At 54.1% G+C, this 18,574-nt stretch overlaps 1 long non-coding RNA gene across 2 annotated transcripts in view; it reads left to right on the top strand.

The window, feature by feature from the left end:
- The first annotated feature begins 567 nt into the window (after nucleotides 1–567).
- LOC140392507 (uncharacterized) overlaps nucleotides 568–18,574 on the top strand; it is a 40,138-nt gene continuing 22,131 nt past the window's right edge. The window contains exons 1-2 of one of the 2 annotated variants that reach the window (XR_011935382.1): nucleotides 568–585; nucleotides 1,215–1,572. This is a non-coding gene — a long non-coding RNA (uncharacterized lncRNA). Of the gene's footprint in view, nucleotides 659–1,214; nucleotides 1,573–18,574 lie in introns of both variants that reach the window. The other variant, XR_011935383.1, reaches the window with a different exon arrangement.

Raw genomic sequence — 18,574 nt, 5'->3', positions numbered from 1 at the left:
GTGTGGCGGGATTCGCGCGCCCCTGCTGATTCACTGACCCGGCACGGGCTCGGAGAATCCCGCCCTGTATGTATAAATGTGGAACATTTGGAGATATCAGCCTAATTGTTAAAGCTGAATATTAACTCTTGCTCGATATACTTTAGTTTCCAAACACTATCAAGTAACTGACTCTTTTGAAGCAGGATCGATTTTCCTCAAGTCACTTGGGTATTCTGCACATAAATGAGAAAGTAAACATTCCATTCAAAATACACAGTTCTGCCTTTTTGTTAGAGGGCACTTTGGGTCAAAGAAAGCGGAATAAATTCCTGTTATCCATGTTCCTGTTGGCAGTTCTGTACACGTCAAACTGGGCTAAAACCTCTTGGCACATTAATTAACAAACCTCTTATGGTGGCAAGAATCAGTGAAAGGAAACTACACCCTTTCTGCTGTACAGTGAATGCCTTTTAAAATCTGATTTAATGTGAACTTTTCCATTTTGTCCAGGATGTTGCCATGAATAAGCTCCAGAACGACTAAAACATTGGTTGGCTTAGGTCAGGTCATGTGACCTATTGACCTGGAAGAGAAGATCTGAAGGTGAGGAAATGAACTGCCAGAAGTTGATTGAATTGTAAAAAAAATTCCAACGACTGGCTGGTTCAAAACAAAGGTCCGCTTTTTAAAAAATTGAAGTATTAAATCACAGTTTTATATATTTAAATGACAATTGGAATCTAAATGGATGGCTATGTTAAACTACAGAATGGGCAGTGCATAAATGCAGTGCTGTTGATTAAACAAAGCCAAAAAAATAAAGTAAGGAACAAGCACGGTGGCCTTGTGGATAGCACAATTGCTTCACAGCTCCAGGGTCCCGGGTTCGATTCCGGCTTGGGTCACTGTCTGTGCGGAGTCTGCACGTCCTCCCCGTGTGTGCGTGGGTTTCCTCCGGGTGCTCCGGTTTCCTCCCACAGTCCAAAGATGTGCAGGTTAGGTGGATTGGCCATGATAAATTGCCCTTAGTGTCCAAAATTGCCCTTAGTGTTGGGTGGGGTTACTGGGTTATGGGGATAGGGTGGCGGTGTTGACCTTGGGTAGGGCGCTCTTTCCAAAGAGCCGGTGCAGACTCGATGGGCCGAATGGCCTCCTTCTGCACTGTAAATTCTATGATAATCTTTGATAAGCAGAAATGCTGCAATACTGTCTAAACTTTGACTCCAATCCAGGATTTATTAATGCCATAACCCGCACGAGACTTACGAAGTGGCCATGATTAAACTCACCGTGAGCCTCGCCGAATACGAGCTCCACCGTTAAAAGGGGGTGGGGAACCCTACACTATGTATGGATGAACCTCTGTATAAAGGTGGTAAGTTTGGGTACTGACATAGAGAGACTTGGCTGGGATCTCACGTGCTGTGTAAATAATAGTTGTTGGAATAAAACTTTCTTTCTTTCTTTCTTTCTACAACTCGGCGTGGACTTCTTCGTGGTTTATTAAACTGGCGACGAGAGTTCAACTGGTTTTCTGTCGACGCTGCAACTCTGTCGGTTAAGCCACCACACCAACTCTGCTGGATACAGGTTAGACTCTTTTCATTTACCAGCCTGTCCTAGTCACACTATAATTATAGCTTACAGCTAATACCCAAGACACCTCCATCGCCAATGTTGCTTATGTTCTGGGCCACGGCAGGACTGACCAACCAGAGGTGGCGACACAGGGTACGCAGTTGGAAGTGGTCCTGAAAGTTCTCCAAATGCCCGCCAGGTTCCATGAAGTCTCATGGCATCAGGCCAACATGGGCAAGGAAAGCTCATAATGATTGCCACCTACCACCCTTCCCCAGCTGATGAATCAACATTCCTCCCCACATTGAGCATTACTTGTAAGAAACAGTGAGGGCAGTAAAGGCATAAATGCACTCTGGGTGTCGGCCATTAATGTCCATCACCAAGAATGGCTCTGTAGTTCAAATACAGACTGAGCCTACAGTAGTGGGTGAGAGAAACAACCCAAGGAAGAACCCTACTTGACCTTTTTAAAAATTCATTCATGGGATGTGGGCATCGCAGGCTGTGAGCTTTGGCCCTGGCGCACATGTCATGCGGCCTCCCATGCCTGCCTGGGCCCCATGCTATGCCGATCCCCACTTTCCCCCGCATCCTCCTCATCAGACGAGGACTGCCATTCATCCTCTACCTCCAGCACATCGCCCCTCTGCTGTGCGATGTTGTGGAGGATGCAGCAGGTCACTACAAAGTGGGAGACCCTTCTGGGGGACCCTCCAGAGCGGTGCAGGTACTGCACCGCTCAATCACACCCCTAGTCATGGCACGGGCATCGTTGTAGCGGGTCTCTGCACCGGTCTGTGGCCTCCGGATAGGCGTCATCAGCCATGACTGCAGTGGATAACACCTGTCACCCAGAAGCCAACCCCGCAGCCGGGGGTGCCCCTCGAAGAGGCCAGGAACCATTGAATGTGTCAGGATGAAGGCGTCGTGCAGACTGCCTGGGTATCGGCCGCAGACGTGTATGATGCGCAGATCATGGTCACATATTAGCTGCACGTTTGTCGGGTGAAACTCCTTTGGTTTGTGTAGAGTAGCCTGTCATCTGCAGGTGATAATCTATGATTAATCTAGGACAAAGGTTCGGCACAACATCGTGGGCCGAAGGGCCTGTTCTGTGCTGTATTTTCTATGTTCTATGTTCTATGTTCTATGCTCATAGGGGAACATGCATCCTGTCACTCCCTGGACCCGAGGCACCTTGGTGATGGCGGCGAACCCCACTGCCCAGGCATCCTGGTGATCTCGGTCGACATTGAAGCTGATATATTGTGCTGACCAGGCATATAGGGCTTCCATGATGGCGCAGATGCACCTGTGCACCGAGGTCTGTGATATCCCAGACAGATCCCCACTTGGTGCCAGGAAGGACCCTGTTGCATAAACGTTCAGTGCGACCGTCACCTTCACGGCCACGGGGAACGGGTGTCCTCCCCCATAGCCCCACGACACCATGTGCGCCATGACTGGCAGATATGTTGCATGGTCCCCCTGCTCAGCCGGAGTCTTCGACGGCATGCCCGGTCCGGCAGGTCCTCGAATGACAGGCACTGTCAGTAGACACGAGGCCTCATGCTGTGCCTCCTTCCCATCTACTCCTCGGCCTGTTCGGCGGCTGACTCCTGTTCCTCTGGGTCACGCTCCGCTGCTGCCTGCTCCGCTGCTACATGGTCCTCCTCCTCAAACAGCTCCAGCACGTACAACCTCAGTGCATCCGCCAGGGCTGCGGTGACAAGGAGGAAGGCCACCATCCTTGGTTGAATTCCAATATCCATTGTCTGCAGCGGGTGAAAGGCTGACAAGTTAGCTTGGTGCGTAGCCCCATGCCCAACCAGATCCAATGGGCTTCATGGTGGCCCCAGTTTGCACTGCGGACTCTGCTCCCGCATGTACCCCCCCCACCCCCCCATCTCCACACCCCTGACCCCATTGGTGCCTGACACCGTGGAGGTCTCTGCCCTTGACACCAATCCCTGCTGCCAGGGGTACTGTCAACTGGCACTGCCCTTGCCAGTGGTACGCTCCACTGCCCTCATCTGACACCCCCCTGTAGGGGCTACTGTGGCGTTGCCCTTGCCTGAGCCTCGTGATGCCCAGAATATAAAAACAGATAGTAAAAGTTTCTACAAATATATAAAACAAAAGAGAGTGGCTAAGGTAAATATTGGTTCTTTAGAGGATGAGAAGGGAGATTTAATAATGGGAGATGAGGAAATGGCTGAGGAACTGAACAGGTATTTTGGGTCGGTCATCACAGTGGAAGACACAAATAACATGCCAGTGACTGATGGAAATGAGGCTATGACAGGTGAGGACCTTGAGATGATTGTTATCACTAAGGAGGTAGTGATGGGCAAGCTAATGGGGCTAAAGGTAGACAAGTCTCCTGGACCTGATAGAATGCATCCCAGGGTGCTAAAAGGGATGGCTAGGGAAATTGCAAATGCACTAGTGATAATTTACCAAAATTCACTAGACTCTGGGGTGGTCCCGTCGGATTAGAAATTAGCAAACGTGACACCACTGTTTAAAAAAGGAGGTAGGCAGAAAGCGGGTAATTATAGGCCAGTGAGCTTAACTTTGATAGTAGGGAAGGTGCTGGAATCTATCATCAAGGAAGAAATAGGGAGGCATCTGGATGGAAATTTCCCATTGGGCAGATGCCCCATGGGTTCATAAAGGGTAGGTCGTGCCTAACTAATTTAGTGGAATTTTTTGATGACATTACCAGTGCGGGAGATAACGGGGAACCAATGGATGTGGTATATATGGATTTCCAGAAAGCCTTTGACAAGGTGCCACACAAAAGATTGCTGCAGAAGATAAAGATGCATGGCATTAAGGATAAAGTAGTAGCATGGATAGAGGATTGGTTAATCAATAGAAAGCAAAGAGTGGGGATTAATGGGTGTTTCTCTGGTTGGCAATCAGTAGCTAGTGGTGTCCCTCAGGGATCAGTATTGGGCCCACAATTGTTCACAATTTACATAGATGATTTGGAGTTGGGGACCAAGTGCAATGTGTCCAAGTTTGCAGATGACACTAAGATGAGTGGTAAAGCAAAAAGTGCAGAGGATACCGGAAGTCTGTAGAGGGATTTGGCTAGGGTAAATGAATGGGCTAGGGTCTGGCAGATGGAATACAATGTTGACAAATGTGAGGTTATCCATTTTGGTCGGAATAACAGCAAAAGGGGTTATTATTTAAATGATAAAATATTAAAACATGCTGCTGTGCAGAGAGACCTGGGTGTGCGAGTGCATGAGTCGCAAAAAGTTGGTTTACAGGTGCAACAGGTGATTAAGAAGGCAAATGTAGTTTTGTCCTTCATTGCTAGAGGGATGGAGTTTAAGACTAGGGAGGTTATGCTGCAATTGTATAAGGTGCTAGTGAGGCCACACCTGGAGTATTGTGTTCAGTTTTGGTCTCCTTACCAGAGAAAGGACGTACTGGTGCTGGAGGGTGTGCAGAGGAGATTCACTAGGTTAATTCCAGAGCTGAAGGGGTTGGATTACGAGGAGAGGTTGAGTAGACTGGGACTGTACTCGTTGGAATTTAGAAAGATGAGGGGGGATCTTATAGAAACATATAAAATTATGAAGGGAATAGATAGGATAGATGCGGGCAGATTGTTTCCACTGGCGGGTGAAAGCAGAACTAGGGGGCATAGCCTCAAAATAAGGGGAAGTAGATTTAAGACTGAGTTTAGGAGGAACTTCTTCACCCAAAGGGTTGTGAATCTATGGAATTCCTTGCCCAATGAAGCAGTAGAGGCTTCTTCATTGAATGTTTTTAAGATAAAGATAGATAGATTTTTGAAGAATAAAGGGATTAAGGGTTATGGTGTTCGGGCCGGAAAGTGGAGCTGAGTCCACAAAAGATCAGCCATGATCTCATTGAATGGCGGAGCAGGCTCGAGGGGCCAGATGGCCTAATCCTGCTCCTAGTTCTTATGTTCTTATGCCTGTTGGCAGGTGGCGGCTGGTTGACGGGGTGGTATGGTGCAGGGTGGGGTTCAGGGGTAGTGCCTGGTGCGGGTGGAACACGTGGCGGGTGGAACGCAGGGGTGGTGGGGTAGAGGGTGGGGGCTGGCCGCAGGGGTGGTGGGTGGGCAGGGTGGAACACGGGGGTGGTGGGTGGAATGCAGGGTTGGTGGGGTGATGGGTGGTGGGGTGGAGGGTGGGGGCTGGGGTGCGGGGGTGGTGGGGTTGGGGCACCCAGATGGCTGGTGTCACTCTGTAGAACCAAGGTGGGTGTGGTGCGCAGCAAGATGGCTGCCTTGCAAGCCACGGCAATGGTGGTCTGTGCCTGGACAACTTAGTCCCATAGGGGGTCATCCTTGACCCACGGCCCGCCCCTTGGGCACCACCCCCATCACCTCCCACCGCTCCCCCTCCCCCCAGCTCAGCCAGTGTCAGGACAGGCAGCCCATGGTCGCGCCTTTGCATATCCTACCTCCTCTCTCTCCCTCATAAGCCACGGTGCCTCCTTGCCAATTTTTAAAAGCACAAGTGAACACCAATGTTGAGAATTCCCCTGAAGGAGGCAGTGGATCAAGAGACCCTGGCGAATACTGGGTCAGGTTCGCTAATGGAATGAAATGAAATGAAATGAAAATTGCTTATTGTCACAAGTAGGCTTCAATGAAGTTACTGTGAAAAGCCCCTAGTCGCCACATTTCAGCGCCTGTTCGGGGAGGCTGTTACGGGAATTGAACCGTGCTGCTGGCCTGCCTTGGTCTGCTTTCAAAGCCAGCGATTTAGCCCTGTGCTAAACAGCCCCTACCAGCATCAGCTTCGACCTTGCCCCCAACTTAAAATGCTTCTCTTTCCAAAAAGTTCTAACTTTCAGTTTGTTTTATTGAGATACCACTAGACACCCGAGCTCTACACAGAGGTCCAGAAATGGGTCATCCACTGTTTCATATGTAATGATATGCAAACGACATTTACTACACGTGTGGAGTGGAACGCACTGACGCCACTGTCGAGGCATTGGAGAATTGCGATTTGATGGGAACCTGGCTCTGGCCACAATTTCGGCATCAAGATCGATTCTTCACCCAATCACCTCGCCCTATTTTGGCGTCGGCTGACGGAGAATCCTGCCCTAGGTCTCTGGTTAACATTGGTAGGCATCTCAGGTGAATGCAATTCAAATAAGCCTAAATTCAATTCACCTCTGTTATTCTTACAAAGTCAGAGTTGGTGGTATAAAAATCTTAAACAGTGGATGACCCATTTCTGGACCTCTGGGTAGAGCTCGGGTGTCTAGTGGTATCTCAATAAAACAAACTGAAAGTTAGAACTTTTTGGAAAGAGAAGCATTTTAAGTTGGGGGCAAGGTCGAAGCTGATGCTGGTCCGAGAGAGGGGCGGGATTCCCTGTCAGCTAACGCCAAAATCGTGAACCGCGATTGGGTGGAGAATCATTTTGATGCCAAAATCATGGCTGGCACAGGTTTCACGCCCAATTGTAATTCTCCAGTGCCTTGGCAATGGCGTCAATGTTTTCCACAGCGCAAGTACTAGAAACGCTGCTTGTATATCATTAGCGAGCCTGACCTGGTATTCTCCGGGTCCTCTGCAATTCTCCGCCTTCACTGGGGGGAGTTCCCGATGACTAGGTTCTCTTGTGCCTTTGAAAATTGAGAAACAAGGGCCGGGGTTCTCTGAGCTGGCGGCTAAGCGTTGACGCCGGCATAAACACTGGAGCGGTTCACACCGGCGTCAATGGGCCCCAAAGCGCAGCGATTCTGCGGGCCAGCATGGGCGCCGCGGGAGGCGCGTGTGTGCGGCCCCAGACCGGCGTCAGAGATGCGCGCCACGTAATTGATGCGGTGCCGTGGCGCAATCAAATAGATGCGACCCCACACACAACCGACGATTCAAGGTGGCCTACCGCTGCGCAGCGCCCGGTTCAGGGACCGCGGCATCAAAACGCTCCTGGACGGTGTCGAGCAGAGGAGGACGTACCCCAGAACCGGATGCAGGGTCGCAGCCAATATCGTCCGCCGTATGTGGAGGGAGATGGGGATGCCGTAAGCGCCGTAGCGCTGACACCCAGGACAGGCGAGCTATGTCACAAGAAGATGAACAACCTACTCAGGGCAGCCAGGGTGAGTACCCATCACTGTGCTCATGGCACTAACCCCCTACCCCATACACATGTGACACCACCCCCCGCCCTTCCCAGGAGGACGGTAGAACCCCAGCCGTGACCCACATGGCTGGACCCACCCAGGCCAGCCGCATTGGCTGGATGCCCTGTGCACCTATGCCAACATAGACCCAACTGCTGGACTGCATGCGTCGGACTGCGTAACATTGTTGATGCCCCCCCTCCAGAATAAGAGTGGCCATAACTGCCTAGAGCGGGAGTAAACCGGAGCGGGTGCACCTGAATTGCGCCCCCTCATTGTGCATGAACAGAGAGCACTGGATGTTGCTGGCGGACCCGAGAACCGGGAGGTTGCCCATGCCAAGATCGGGGACGCGCCAACAAGTGAGACACCCCGTTCTTGGCCACTCTTCACCCCACCCCCACACCCCACACCCCACCCCGCTCCTCACCCCACCCCTCACCCCACCTCACCCCATCCCCACACCCCCGTCCACCTGTCTAACCATGCATGCTGTATTGTGTCTTGCAGGACCACCGGCGATTGACCCGGTCCATCAGGCGAAACCCGCCCCCAGCCAGTACCAGGGCGGCCACCCCCCAGGGATCGACCCGGTCCATCAGGCGAAACCCGCCCCCAGCCAGTACCAGGGCGGCCACCCCCCAGGGATCGACCCGGTCCATCAGGCGCGACCCGCCCCCAGCCAGTACCAGGGCGGCCACCCCCCCAGGGACTCAAGGGCAGCCGCAACAACAGCCCTCTGGCCCAGTCGAGCCACGACACCACGACCCAGGGGACAGAGACACAGGGGACAGACAGACATGACACCACAACCCAGGGAACCCCGGACTTCGGGACTGATGAGGACACTGACGTTCCGTCACTGCTGTCTGCTACACCCCCCACCATCGCAGAGACCATCACCTCGGTTGGGCTCTTTCGCGTTGAGGCTTCTGGGACACTCAATGGTGTGCACCACACGTCGCATCCGGTACAGCAGGTGGAGGTAGGAGCAGCTGAGGGGCCGGACGGTCGGAGGGCAGACCGGCCCCAGCAACCAGCTGCCGCCCTGACGGGTTCCGGGTTCCTGGAATATCCACTCCCACCCATGGACCCGATGCAGTCAGAGACCCAGGGACTAGACAATGGGATGACAGCCGGTTTCCAGCACCTGCAGACGCAGGTGGAGGAGTGCATCCGCATGCAGGAGCAGGGAATGGTGCCGGTCATGAGTGCCACCAAGGCCGACACTGCACAGGTGGTGTCCGTGGTGGAGGCATTGGGGGCGACGATGTCGGACATGGGTCAGAGTATGCAAAGCCTGGGGCTGCTGCTGACCGAACTTCATCTAACGCTCCACGAGATAGTCTAGGAACGGTTGCCACCGCCTGGAGAACCCCTGCACAGACCCTCTCAAGGCAAAATTTATCCTCTCCAATTTGATAAACCCTGCCATGTCATTTATCCAGGCTTCCACACTGGGGGGCTTCGCATCTTTCCACACTAACAAGATCCTTCGCCGGGCTACTAGGGACGCAAAGGCCAGAATGCCGGCCTCTTTAGCCTCCTGAACTCACGGCTCGTCCGCTACTCCAAATAATGCTAGCCCCCAACTTGTCTTGACCTGGACTTTCACCACCTTAGATACTATTCCCGCAACTCCCCTCCAGAACCCATCCAGTGCCGGGCACGACCAGAACATATGGGCATGGTTCGCCGGGCTTCCTGAGCACCTCCCACATGTGTCCTCCACCCCAAAGAACCTGCTCAGCCTCGCCCCCGTCATATGCGCTCTGTGAACAACCTTAAATTGTATCAGGCTAAGCCTGGCACACGAGGAAGAGGAATTAACCCTACTTAGGGCATCAACCCACAGACCCAACTCAATCTCCTCCCCCAGCTCCTCGTCCCATTTACCCTTCAGCTCCTCTAACAAAGCCTCCCCCTCTTCTTTCATCTCCTGGTATATCGCCGACACCTTGCCCTCTCCGACCCATACGCCCAAAATCACCCTGTCTTGAATCCCCTGTGCCGGGAGAGGCGGGAAATCCCTCACCTGCCGCCTCACAAACGCCCTCACTTGCATGTACCTGAAAATATTTCCCGGGGGTAGTCCAAACTTCTCCTCCAGCGCCCCTAAGCTCGCAAACGTCCCGTCGATGAACAGGTCCCCCATTCTTCTAATCCCTGCTCTATGCCAGCTCTGGAACACCCCGTCCATCCTCCCTGGGACAAACCGATGGTTATCTCTGATCGGGGACCACACCGAGGCTCCCATCTCACCCCTCTGTCGTCTCCACTGCCCCCAGATCTTTAGCGTTGCCGCCACCACCGGACTCGTGGTGTACCTTGTCGGCGAGAGCGGCAGCGGTGCCATCACCAGCGCCCCCAGGCTCGTTCCTTTGCAGGACGCCATCTCCAACCTCTTCCATGCCGCCCCCTCTCCCTCCATCACCCACTTACGGATCATCGCCACGTTGGCTGCCCAGTAGTAGCCACCCAGATTCGGCAACGCCAGCCCTCCTCTATCTCTACTACGCTCCAGGAACACCCTCCTTACCCTCGGGGTCTTACTCGCCCACACAAAACCCATAATGCTCCTGCCTACCCTCTTAAAAAAGGTCTTGGTAATCACAATTGGCATTGGAATACAAAAAGAAACCTCGGGAGGACCACCATTTTAATCGACTGTACCCTGCCCGCTAGTGAGAGTGGCATCATGTCCCACCGTTTAAAGTCCTCCTCCATCTGCTCCACTAGCCGCATCAAATTAAGTTTGTGCAGGGTCCCCCAGCTCCTAGCTACCTGGATCCCCAAGTATCGAAAGCTCCTTTCCGCCCTCCTCAACGGTAGGTCGTCTATCCCTCTTCCCTGATCCCCCGGATGCACCACAAAGAGCTCACTCTTCCCTACATTGAGCTTGTAGCCCGAGAAGTCCCCAAACTCCCTTAGGATCTGTATGACCTCAACCATCCCCTCCACTGGGTCCGTCACATACAGCAACAGGTCGTCTGCGTACAGCGACACTCGATGCTCCTCTCCCTCTCGAACCACCACCCTCCATTTCCTGGACTCCCTTAATGCCATGGCCAAAGGTTCAATTGCTAATGCAAACAACAGGGGGGACATGGGGCACCCCTGCCTCGTCCCTCGATACAGCCGAAAAAGGCCTGGGGCTTTCTGTGCACGCAGCTTCCGTGGCCCAGGACAGGGCTGGCTTCTCACAGGCAGCTATGAGCCAGATCCAGGTGCAGATCGCAGCCGCACTCAGCACCGTGGCCGAGTCTCAGCAGGCCATCGCTGAGAGCATCAGCGCCATTGCCCAGGCGCTGGCCAGCATCGTGCTGGCCAGCGTCGCACAGACCCAGACAGGGATGGCCAACTCCCTGAGCTCCATGGCAGCAAACTTGTAGACCTTATAGACATTGGTCGCTACCAGGGTGGGCGTCCAGGAATGGAAGCGACTGGTGCCGGGGGTGCCTCGGGTTTTGGATCCGCACCCCCCCCCGTCCCATGGAGAAGCCCAGGAGCCATCGGGCACCCCGAGGGAGGAGGAGGTGAGGGTGGTCGGTGGTGGGGGAAGTGAGGGTGGTCGGTGATGGGGGAGGTGAGGGTGGTTGGTGGTAAGGTGGTGCCGTACTGTGCTGTCTGTGCCCATGCTCAGCAATACCACCCCACCCTAGTCGGTGAAACGTGCGGCTATCATTGCCCCCCCCCCCTCCCCATCCTCCTCATCTGGAGAGGAGTGCCCTTCGTCCTGGTCCTTCTCCTACCCCTCCGCCTCCAGCACATCGCCCCTCTGCTGGGCTATGTTGTGCAGGACACAGCAGACCACAACGATGCGGCCGACCCTCTCCGACGGGTACTGGAGGGCCCCTCCAGAGCGGTCCAGGCTCCTGAAGCGCATGTTCAGCAGCCCAAAGCACCTCTCGACCACACCCCTGGTTCCACAATTGACATCATTGTATCGGTGCTCCGCGTTGGCCTGTGGCCTCCATATAGGTGTCATCAGGCACAACAGCGACGGATAACCCCTGTCGCTCAGCAACCAGCCCTTTGCCAGGGGGGCGTCCCTCGAACATGCTGGGAATGAATGATTGGGCCAATATGAACGCGTCATGTACACTGCCCGGGTACCGGGCGCAGACGTGCAGGATCCTCATCTGGTGGTCACAGACCACCTGTACGTTCATGCAGTCGGACCCCTTCCTGTTCAGGAACACGGCCCTGTTACCGCATGGCGACGTGCACCCCATCGATTGGCCCCTGGACCATGGGTATCCTGGCGACCCCGGCGAAGCCCGCTGCCCGGGCTTCTGGTGAGCGCGGTCCATGGGGAACTGAATGTAGCGGTGCGCGATGTCATACAGGGCGTCAGTCACTGCACGGATGCACCGGTGCACCGACGCCTGGGCGATGTCAGACAGGTCCCCACTCGGCATCTAGAATGACCCCGTCGCAGACAGGCTCAGTGCGACCGTCACCTTGACAGCCACTGAGAGAGGGTGTTTCCCCCCCCCCAGTCCTACGCGGTGCCAGGTGTGCCATCAGGTGGCAGATATGGGCGACGGTATCCCGGCTCATCCGGCGTCTCCTCCTGCATGCCCTGTCCGGGAGGTCCTGGAAGGACATGCGGGGCCGGTATACCCGAGGCCTCCTCCTCCTCCCTCTCCTCCTCCTCGGCATCCTCATCCTGTGGTTCCCCCTCGTCGTGGTCCTCCTCCTCCTGCACCTGTCGGGCGGGTGGCCCTACAGCCTGAGCAGCTGCCAGCTGCCCCACTGCCACACACTCCTCTGCTGCGTCGTCCACCACCTGCCTGTCACACCCCTGCTCCAGCTCCCACAGGACCTCATGCAGGGCAGCGGCCCCTGCCACGGCGGTCAACAGTGCTGGAAGATGCCCGAACATTACGATCTGCAGGGGCTGGAGGTGGCCAAAGTTTCATCATGGCACACACCCATCTCTACAAGCAGATGCCATGGGCTACATGATCGCCCCGGTTGGCAGCTCGCGCCACAGCCAAGCATGCCCCCCAACCCCGTCCGCCCCCTCGGTGCCCCGACTCCTGCCGTTCGCCCCTCCTACCAGGGCCACCATCTGATGACACTGCCCTCACCGGGGGTTGCTGTGGGTGCGGCCCAGGATCTACGTGCCGGTGGGTGGCGCGAGCTGGGGGGGGTGGCGCGGGGTGCCCGGCACAAATCTGAACAACTGGGACGCCTGGGCTGAGCCAGCGCCCGGGGTGGGTGCCCATCTGTGTTGTGTGCTTACTAGTCATCCTGTGTGTCAATCACTCCCTGTCTGCATCTCATTATATACATGAGTAGATATTATGACATCTCCCCCCTTTTTTTTTTAGATAAATAAATACTAGGGTGTGTGAGCGTATAAATATATATGTGTCTGACTATATATAAAAGGTGTCTAGATGAATGTATATACATAGGAAGGTGTCGATAGTGCAGATACATGGCAAACAAAACAATATTTACAGAAGTTAAACGATGAAGTCACAAAATGTACAAGAGTTCAGTCTATAGATTCAGTCTTTGTGGTGGGCGACGAATTCTTGTTGATCGCCGCAGAGGTGGATCAGGAGCCGCCTGCACATGGATAGGCAGGATCGCTGCCATCGCGGTAGTCGCGTGGGCCGGCAGGATTACTGGTAGATCGGTGGCCTTGTGGTAGGGTACGTCCGGAGGAAGTATCGTAGGCGGCGGGGCACGTCGGTCAGGTAGCGGGCGTGGAACTCTTCGCAGTGCCCGTCTGTTGCGCCGTAGCAGGGAGCCATCAGCCATGCGGACAAGGAACAATCTTGGGGCCACTTGTTTGATCACAACAGCTGTGGCTGACCAGCCGCCCTCAGGCAACTGGACACGAACATGATCACTGGGGGCCAGCTTGGATAGATCCGCGGCATGAGCATCGTATGTGGCTTTTTGTTGGGCCCGTGACTGCTGCATTTTCTGTAAGACAGCGAGTTGGTCAAGGTCTGGAACATGGATGGCTGGAACTGTGGTCCTCAGAGTGCGATTCATGAGCATCTGCGCTGGAGACAACCCAGTGGACAGTGGGGTTGCCCTGTATGCCAGCATCGCCAGGTTGAAGTCGGAGCCTGAGTCTGCAGCATTGCACAGCAACCGCTTTACAATATGGACCCCTTTCTCGGCCATCCCATTTGACTGCGGGTAGTGGGGACTGGAAGTTACGTGACGGAAGTTGTAGGACTGTGCAAAATCAGGCCATTCCTGGCTGTAAAAGCAAGGACCGTTGTCGCTCATTACCGTGAGAGGTATCCCATGCCTGGCGAACGTTTCTTGGCAGGCTTTGATGACCACCTTCGATGTGAGGTCGGACAGTTTCACCACCTCTGGGTAACTGGAGACGTAGTCGACCAGGAGTACATAGTCACGCCCCTTGGCGTGGTAAAGGTCTACACCTACTTTGGACCACGGAGAGGTCACGATCTCGTGCTGCTGCAACGTTTCTTTGGGTTGAGCTGGCTGAACCTTCTGACAGGTAGGGCAGTTGAGGACTGTGTCGGCAATGTCCTGGCTGATGCCCGGCCAATAGACCGCCTCCCGAGCTCTGCGTCGGCATTTGTCGACCCAAGGTGACCCGCATGGAGTTGGCCCAGCATTATAGCCCGCATGCTCTGAGGAATTACGATCCTGTTGAGTTTCCGAAGGATTCCCTCCACCACCGTCAGGCTGTCTTTTACATTATAGAACTGGGGACATTGTCCCTTCTGCCAGCCATTGGTAAGGTGCTGCATCACACGCTGCAGCAGAGGATCCTTGGCTCTCTCCTCATGAATTTGGACCACCCATTTGTCAGAGGCTGGAAGGTTGGTGGCGCACAACTGCACTTGCGCTTCTATGTGGCAGATGAAGTCACCTTGTTCACACGGTGTGGTAATGGACCTGGATAGGGCATCTGCAACGATCAGCTCTTTGCCTGGCGTGTAGACAAGTTCGAAGTCGTAGTGGCGTAGCTTAAGAGGAATTCGCTGTAACCGAGTTGTCATGTCATTTAAATCCTTCTGGATTATGTGGACTAGAGGCCTGTGGTCCGTTTCTACTGTGAATTTTGGCAGGCCATAAACGTAGTCGTGAAACTTGACTATCCCTGTCAGGAGGCCCAGACACTCCTTCTCAATCTGAGCGTACCGTTGCTCAGTGGGCGTCATGGCCCTGGAGGCATACGCCACTGGAGCCCAGGACGAGGAGTCATCTCGCTGAAGAAGCACCGCCCCAATGCCGTCCTGGCTTGCATCAGTTGATATCTTGGTTTCCTTGGTTGGGTCGAAGAAAGGTAGAACCGGGGCTGTGGTGAGCTTTGCTTTCAGCTCACGCCATTCCTCTTCATGCGTGGGCAGCCAGTGGAATTCCGTCGACTTCTTGATGAGATGGCGGAGGGCCGTGGTGTGGGATGCCATATTGGGAATGAATTTCCCCAGGACGTTGACCATCCCGAGGAAGCGCAGGACCGCTTTCTTGTCCTCCGGGATCTTCATGGCGTTGATCGCCGAGACCTTGTCGGCATCTGGCCGCACGCCCTGCCGCGAGATGTGGTCACCGAGGAACTTAATATCTGATTGACCAAATGAGCACTTGACCCTGTTGAGCTGGAGACCATGTTCATGAATTCTCTGGAATACCTGCTTGAGGTGAGCGATGTGTCTCAGATGATTACGTTGTCAACGTATACTTGCACCCCCTGAATGCCCTCCATCATCTGCTCCATGATGCGGTGAAATACTTCGGAGCCAGATGTGATACCAAAGGGCATCTGGTTGTAGCAGTAGCGACCGAACGGGGTGTTGAACGTGCACAGCTTGCCGCTGGACGCAGTCCAGTTGTATTTGCCAAAAACCCTTGGAGACGTCCAGCTTAGTAAAGAATTTGGCATGAGCCATCTCACTGGTCAACTCTTCACATTTTGGTATCGGGTAATGCTCCCGCATGATCCTTCGGGTCAATGCAAATGCGAAGCTCCCCTGACGGCTTCTTTACGCAGACCATGGAGCTGACCCAATCTGTGGGCTCTGTGACCTTCGATATGATGCCCTGGTCTTGGAGGTCCTGTAATTGCTTCTTCAGACGATCCTTGAGGGGTGCCGGCACCCGGCGTGGCGCATGGATTACAGGGGTGGCGTTCGGCTTGAGCAGGATTTTATATCGGTATGGGAGTGTGCCCATCCCATCGAGTACACTGTGGTACTGCGTGATAATGTCATCTATGTCGGCTTGCAAGTTACCATTAGGCGAGGCCGTCGCCGGTGACGATGACATGGTGTGGACTCGCTGAACCAGGTTCAGGAGCTTGCAGGCTCGAGCACCGAGCAGGGACACTCTGTCAGGCCCGACGATTTCAAACCGCAGCGTCGCCTTGATCACCTTGTTGGATACCCCTAGTTGACAGGAGCCACTGGCAGCTGTGGCATTGCCATTGTAGTCAAGGAGATGGCAGGCCGGTGGAGGAATGTATGGTCTGGCGCGGATGATGTCGAGGTCGGATTTTGAGATATGGTTCGCCAAATGCGCCGGTGTCCAGTTTGAAACGGATGCGAGCCTTGTTAACTGTGAGGACAGCACACCACTCGTCGTCGGGATCCACACTGAGGATGGATAGGCGTTGCGCCGTTGTAGTGGAAGGCAGCGCATGTGTAGTTATGATGCCCACCCGGTATGGGGACTTGAGGCACTCAGCATCAGGGTCTGTTGGGCTGTCGGGATCGGAATCTGGCATGCCTTGGTGTATTGAGCGGACACTTCTGCGCCGCAGCTGGGATCGCTGGCTGCTGAGCGGTGGAGCAGATCTGCAAAGGGCTGCGTAGTGGCCAAGCTTGCCACACTGTAGACACCGGCGTCCTTTTGTCGGATATTGCCACTTTAAATGGGTGGAGCCACAATTCGGACACGTCATAACACCAACGTCAGCACGTTCCGTGCGCCATCGCGCATGCGTAGTGCGGTCGGTCGACGTACGTACCAGCGCAGTCGGGTTGTCGGCCTCATCGTCCACTCGGTCGTGGCGCGCATGTGCAGGGACCCTAGAAAAGTGCGCGAAACGGCTACTCTCCTTGATGCTCAGGCCCTGCATCTGTGCAATGGCCTGCACCCATTCTACCTCGTGGGAAGCCAGCTTCGCAGTTTCTGCTGCCCTGATGTGGGAGTAACGATTCTTAGCATGCTCATGGACAACGCACGTCTCGATAGCGACAGAGAGGGTCAACTGTTTGACTTTCAGGAGCTGTTGCCGAAGGGAGTCGGAGTGGACCCCGAAAATGATCTGATCCCGGATCATGGAATCAGCCATCGAGTCGTAGTTACATGACTGCGCTAGGATGAAGAGATGGGTCAAAAAGGACTGAAAAGGTTCATCCTTTCCCTGAAGCCTCTGCTGGAAAACGTACCATTCAAAGCTCTCATTCACCTCAATGTCGCAGTGGCTGTCGAACTTCAGCAGGACTGTTTTGAATTTTGTTTTGTATTCGCCGTCAGCGAACGTAAGGGAGTTGTAGATGTGGATGGCGTGGTCCCCCGCGGTGGAGACAAATAGCGAGATCTTTCTTGCACCCGATGCGGCTTCGAGGTCGGAGGCCTCGATGTACAAGAGAAACTTTTGCTTGAAGATCTCTCAATTGGCGCCGAGGTTGCCGGAGATGCGGAGCTGCGTAGGAGGCTGGACGGCGCCGAGGTTGCCGGAGATGCGGAGCTGCGGAGGAGGCTGGATGTTTTCTATTTGACCGGATGGCTGCTTGCTGGTCAATGCTGATTCACTGGAGGTAGGTCCGTCAATATCAGTATCACTCCTGTACCATGATGTGTTAGGCTGACTGGTTCGATGTGGACTGCACTTGATGCAGGGAAGCTAGAAGCAGACGTCTAACTCTGGAGAAAATCCAACACTGTTTTATTCAACGAGAGAACTGATATACATGTTCAGCTGTGGGCCGACACTATACTGAACTGACTGGAGACCTTGACTGACCAGACCTATTAGCTACCGCATGGTGTTTGCACTGTGCTAGCTCGTGGACTCTGTCTCAGTGGCTGGGTCCAGAGAGAGCGGGAAACCTAGTGCCCTCTGGCTTTATCGTGGTAGTGTCCTGTCTGGTGATTGGCTGCACTGTGCTGTGTGCTTACTGGTCATCCTGTGTGTCAATCACTGCCTGTCTGCATATCATTATATACATGAGTGAATATTATGACATCTCTCCCCTGTTTTTTTAGATAAATAAATACTAGGGTGTGTGAGCGTATATATATATATGTGTCTGACTATATATAAAAGGTGTCTAGATGAATGTATATACATAGGAAGGTGTCGATAGTGCAGATACATGGCAAACAAAACAATATTTACAGAGGTTAAAGCGATGAAGTCACAAAATGTGCAAGAGTTCAGTCTATAGATTCAGTCTTTGTGGTGGGCGACAAATTCTTGTTGATCGCCGCAGAGGTGGATCAGGAGCCGCCTGCATGTGGATAGGCAGGATCGCTGCCATTGCGGTGATCACATGGGCCGGCAGGATTGCTGGTAGATCGGTGGCCTCGTGGTAGGGTACGTCCGGAGGAAGCATCGTAGGCGGCGGGGTACTTCCGTCAGGTAGCAGGCGTGGAACTCTTCGCAGTGCCCGTCTGTTGCGCTGTAGCAAGGAGCCATCAGCCATGCGGACAAGGAACAATCTTGGGGCCACTTGTTTGATCACAACAGCTGTGGCTGACCAGCCGCCCTCAGGCAACTGGACACGAACATGATCACTGGGGGCCAGCTCGGGTAGATCTGCGGCATGAGCATCGTATGTGGTTTTTTGTTGGGCCCGTGACTGCTGCATTTTCTGTAAGACCGTGAGGTGGCCAAGGTCTGAAACATGGATGGCTGGAA

The sequence above is a fragment of the Scyliorhinus torazame genome, chromosome 2 (genome assembly GCF_047496885.1).
Source record: "Scyliorhinus torazame isolate Kashiwa2021f chromosome 2, sScyTor2.1, whole genome shotgun sequence".
NCBI lineage: Eukaryota > Metazoa > Chordata > Chondrichthyes > Carcharhiniformes > Scyliorhinidae > Scyliorhinus > Scyliorhinus torazame.
The sequence above is the reverse complement of the archived record's forward strand: the minus strand, read 5'-3'. Positions and strand labels throughout refer to the sequence as shown.